The following is a 5,566-nucleotide window of genomic DNA, read 5'->3' as shown; positions in this document are numbered from 1 at the left end:
TTACTGTATTCCACCAGACAATGTGTGGCCTCCATGTCTCATCATCCCTAAGAGTAGTAGAAAACTCTTGGATGAGAGGAATCATAACATTTCCTTTCAGGGTTACGCAAAAGCTTTCCCATCTTGATGGGAGATATTAAAAGGCAAATTGTGTAACGCCTCGATTTTTGGGCTTGGAAGTATTAGGCCTTGAGTCTGGGTTCGGGTAGAAGACGGCCCGAATAATTTGGATGTTTTAATTATTATTATTATTATTATTATTATTATTATTATTATTATTATTTAGTATATTTAGTCTAGTAATTAAATAAATTACGATGGATTTATTGTGTGGAAAAAGGCTTGGGTTCGATTTCAGACTCTAGAAAAATTTTAATTTTATGCTACCTTAGGGAATCTGGGCAGTAGGCCTTATTAATAATTTGGGCTGAGTTTTATCATAAAGGAGCACCTGGCCTAGTGGCTAAGCATGCTAGGTAGTGGGAAGGAGAGTTGGGGTTCGACTCCTAACATGTGCAAAAGAGTTTTATTTTTCTTTATATCGTGAACCACGCGGTGAAGTGTTATATAAAGTTAGGGTTAAAAGGTAACACAAAGGGAAGCTCGGCCCGAGGGCGGAGGTGGGAGTGTGGTATAGTGTTTAGGTTCGAGGGTTGGCACACGCAAAGGCTTGTTTTTATTTTAGAAGCGGATCGCACTAAAGTAAGGTTTAAGAATAATTGCGACCGAGCTATGTCACAAGAAGCACTGTGGCGCAGATGGCGCAGTCTGTCGGGCATGTGGAGAGGGTGCAGTTTGAGTCCGTCTGTGGCGAATTCATTTAATTTTTAAAGTGGGCTAGAACTCAAGGTAAGGTTTATAATTAATTGTGACCATATATTAGTAAGGAATGAAGCATTGTGCGGTGGCAAGAAGACGGGCGTATGCAAGCGGACGGAGGTCTGGGGTTCGAGTGCAGCTTTGCACGCAAGGTTTGGATTTTGCTGCATGCGTGGGGAAGGAATTGGGGTCTGACCAGGACTCTTGGAAGCATGCTGAAGCGGTGCAAGCAGGTGGATAAGGCTTCTGATCGGTTGGGAGTTTGAATGAAATTCAAACTTTGATTTTGGCCAAAAATCAATGAGCAAATTAGGGAATTGGAATTTAAAAAGAATTACTATGCCGAAAGGCACTCTTTCGGCCATAGCTATATTAAATGCCGTATATTTTGGCCTTTAGGATTCATTTTTTTTCCTTCTTCTATTTTCTATTCTTTTCTTTCCTTCTCTCATCTCTTCCCCTCTTCTCTTTTCTTTCTTCTCTTGTCGATTCTCATCCTATGTTTTTGCCGAACCTAAATCCTTCATATTCTTCTTCTTCTTTTCTCTCATAAATCCTCAACAAAACTGGTTAGCCAAATTTCCATTGAAGCCAAACCTCGTATCTTTTCTTCCAAAACCGAAATCTTACTACTTTGAGGTACTGCAAAGGCCGAACCCTTGGTTGAGTATTTTTCCTTCTTGTGCGGTGGTTGGATCTACAATCGATTGGGAGTAGTTTCATAACGATATAGGTAAATGCTCGAATCTTTCTTTCGTTATTCATGAATTAAGGTAAAAGCCGAAAAACCCCTATATGCAAAGGGAGCCTGTTGATTGTACTCAAAGGGTTTAGTGGTGATATCTGATTTGTTTTCCTATAGTGTGGATTAAAGGCTACTAATCGAGGGCTTGGATATTTGGAACGACCATAATTAGATCTAGTCTATTTTTCGGCAAAGGTAAGAACACTAGTGCCTAAAGTGTTAATGGTCGATTTTTAGTAAGGAGTTTTACAGATAAGTTGCTATGGATTCATAGTTAACGTATTAGTAATTGATTGTAGGAAACTCGTGTGTGGAAATCATCAATGTTTCATCGAAAAATAGGTGTGTAAACGACACCCACTCATAGACTAGATCGGCAAAAGCTGAAAAGCCGAAAAGCCAAAAAGCCAGCATTTGTGAACTTGCGAGCGTGCAAGCGCTTGTGAGGTGGGTTGGTGGTTAATTTTGGTAATCGCAAGTAGTATGATTGTAGAGTGCACAATTTCGTACTTCAGTATATTTGGGCTTAATGGGCTGAAAATGAGTTAGTGGGCCAACGAGCCCAATTCGGTAAAAACGCTCGGTAAGTGCTTCTGTTAATGTGTTAATGGTTAGAATATGTATGTAAACTCTAGAATAGTAAATTTTATTAAACTACCCCTAAGTATGAAAGTTATCGTTTTACCCCTAGGTGCAAAATGACCGTCATACCCCTAGGGTTAATTTTGACTGAAATGCATGATATTCTGATTCTGTTTGTCATATGCCATGACATGTATATCTGTTGCATGGGGTTGGGTTTTGTTATGGAGGAAGAACCCGTTCTGGTGGCTGTGCCACATATTCTGATATAAACAGCTTTGCTGCAGACTATAGTTAGTGCCGCAACCGGTGCTAACACTGTAAGTGTAGAGATGGCGTGGGTGATTTATTCCCCACAGGAAGTGTAGGGATGGACGGAGGCAAGTGCAGGGTTGGGTGGGGTTATCATGTATTAATCATATGAGACTGTTTTGTTATGGGCTAACTGTATTGAAATGGGCCCAACTGTGTTGATATGGGCAAGGCCCAATATATCTCGACTTATATAGGGCTACGACCCATATTGATACTGATATGGGCTAGGCCTAGTATACTCTGTTACTGTAAGGGGCTATGGCCCAGATTAATATTGATATGGGCTAAGGCCCAGTTAACACTAAATTCTGAATAGGGCTTAGGTCCAGTAAAGCTTGAACTGATTTGGGCTCTGGTTGGGATACTTTACACACTGAGTTTTCCAAACTCACCCCACTTTTTCCCATCTTTGCAGGTGAGCCTTAGATCGATGGACTTGGAACTGGGCGGGATTTAGAGTGGCCATGAAGATTAAATTTCTGGTTATTAAATAAGTTTCAATTAGCTTCCTTTTAAATTTCGCATTTATTTTTGATTATTTCTATTTTGGTTAAAGTTGTAATAAGGCCGCTCTATTATTTTTATTTTGGTTTTTTTTTAAAATTACTTAAATCGTTTTCAACTTGAGATTCACATCACTTAAATCGATTCCTTAAAATTGGTTAGCTCTAGGGCGCCTTTTATAAAAGTTACTTATTTTCAAAATATCACGATAACCGAGCAAAGCTTCCGCAACGTAAATATTTTCAAAGGAAATAAATATTTTATATAGACTTAAACTTAATTTGTTGTTCGTGGACAAGTAATAAGCTTAAAGTGTGGCAATGGATGTGTGCATGTCTAGGATTGGATCATGGAAGAGCTAGGTACTTAAGCAGTCTAATTGACTCACCTCCTCTTTTCTTGAATCCTACCTGGTGCGTAGTATCCATTCACTTTAAGCCATAACAAAGAAGGTTTGATTTTTCGATACTTAACTGTTTTTAAAATAACATGTTTCTGCCACTACAAAGGTTTACAAGTTTTCAAAGTTTCCCATAAGATTTTACAAGGTTGTTAACAACGTTTTGATTATTACAATGAGTCACGTTTTGGAAAATAAATAAGGCTAAGGTTTTATACAAGTTTAAACGGTAAAAGTTTCTAAACATCAAGAAGGGTTTTCAATGAAAACATGGTTCTCGAAAAACACTTCAATGTGACACGCCGGATTCGACCGTAATGTTTGGGCCGAGTTTGGGGTGCTACAAATTGGCACTTGCATTCTTAGAAATACTAAAAATAATCCTCAAAAGGAAGAGAAGGAGCATGTGAAAGTAATTGCACTCCGTTCGAGCAAAATCGTGAGTAGCCCAGAAACTCTGACACAATAGGAAACAAGAGAAAATGCAGAAGATCTTCAAGAAGAGCTCCGAGAGGCTGACAAAGAACCAGAACCAAAAGAGGTAACTGAACCAGTAGCTGAGCCAGAGAAAAAGGCGACCAAATAACCTACCAACATACATGTACCATTCCCTTCAAGGTTGGAAGAGAAACAAAAACGAGATGAAGATGAGTTTGTAAGCTTTTTTAACTTGTTTAAAACATTCAATTTAACCTGCCTTTGATTGAACTAATTGAAAAAGTCCCTAAGTACGCTAAATTTTTAATAGAAATTATGTCTAGGCATAAGAAAATTAAGGCAGATGAACAAGTTAATATGAAAATTTCTTGTAGTGCTATTATATCTAGTCAGGTTCCCCAATTGCTGAAAGACTTGAGAAGTTTTACAATTCCCATAGAGATAGGGAGCATTCATTTCAATAGAGCCATATGTGATTTAGGAGCTAGCATCAATTTAATGCCTCTATCAATATGTGAGAAACTGGGGTTAGGGGACCTTAAAAACACGTAAATTACACTACAGTTGTTTGACATATCCTTAGTGCATCTAAGGAGTATTGGAATATGTGTTAGTCAAAGTGCGCAACTTTATCATTCTGGTGGATTTTATAGTCTTGGACTTTGAAGAAGATCGAGATATACTAGTTCTGTTAGGTAGACCTTTTCTAGCTACGTCAAAGTCTACCATTGATCTTGAGAAAAATGAATTAACCATGAAGATCACTGGTGAAATAGAAATTTTTAAATGTGGTCACCAACAGAGTGGGGAAAATAAGAGGAAATTAGGTGAGCATTGTAATGAAATATATACTCATAACTGTAACTACCTTGAATCAAGGGATGTATTTTCTACTAACGTGCAAGTCGAAAGAATAGGTCCAATGAAAGGGATAAGCAGAAGAAGGTGGAATGGCATGATGGACAATGGACTAACACTGAAAGAACTAGAGAAGCATCCTCATATGCATCAATGGAACAATTGGATGAATTCAACAATAAAACTTGATAATTTGAATCAAGTTTTATTTTTTTGTAAATTATTGTATATCTAACTAACTGTTCAGTCTAGATTTTAATTTTTATCAAATTTTTGTTTTATAAGAACCGTGACACTCTAGAAATTGGAAGTCTGGGCAAAAATAAAGCCAGTGTCACAACACAGTAACCCTATATTGAAACACTAAGGCCAAAATCAAATGAATTGAGAAAACCAACTCGATGTCATGACATGGACTCTGTGTCTCACGACACCAAAGACAGTATACCGAGAATTCCAAAATTCCAAAGTGTGTTGTGACACCTAACCCCAGTGTCACAACAACAGCATACTGCCAGGGATGTCGCGACACAGAACCCTTGTGTTGCGACATCATTGCAATTTTCTATAGGGTTGACCCGACTCGGTCACGCAGCCCAGATGCATAACCCTTTTTTTTATTTTTAAAAAAAACTAAAATGAGACGAATAACTTATGCCTTTCTTGATGTTCAAGTGAAGCAGTATAACTAGCGTGATGTAGAGTCAAGGAAACTGATAATTGTATTTAGTGCTCTAGAATACCCACAATTTCATATATCTTCATGATCTTCAATACTTTATTTTTTTTTTTTGTCCCTCAGGAATTAAATGACTAGTTTTTGCTTTGATCTTGATAGTAAATGACAAATTATGTACATGTTTTGGCTTAAGTTTCATCCACAACATCCTTTTAAATATTTTCTA

This window comes from Gossypium arboreum, chromosome 8 (assembly GCF_025698485.1).
Source record: "Gossypium arboreum isolate Shixiya-1 chromosome 8, ASM2569848v2, whole genome shotgun sequence".
Classification (NCBI taxonomy): Eukaryota; Viridiplantae; Streptophyta; class Magnoliopsida; order Malvales; family Malvaceae; genus Gossypium; species Gossypium arboreum.
This window is presented reverse-complemented; position numbering follows the sequence as displayed.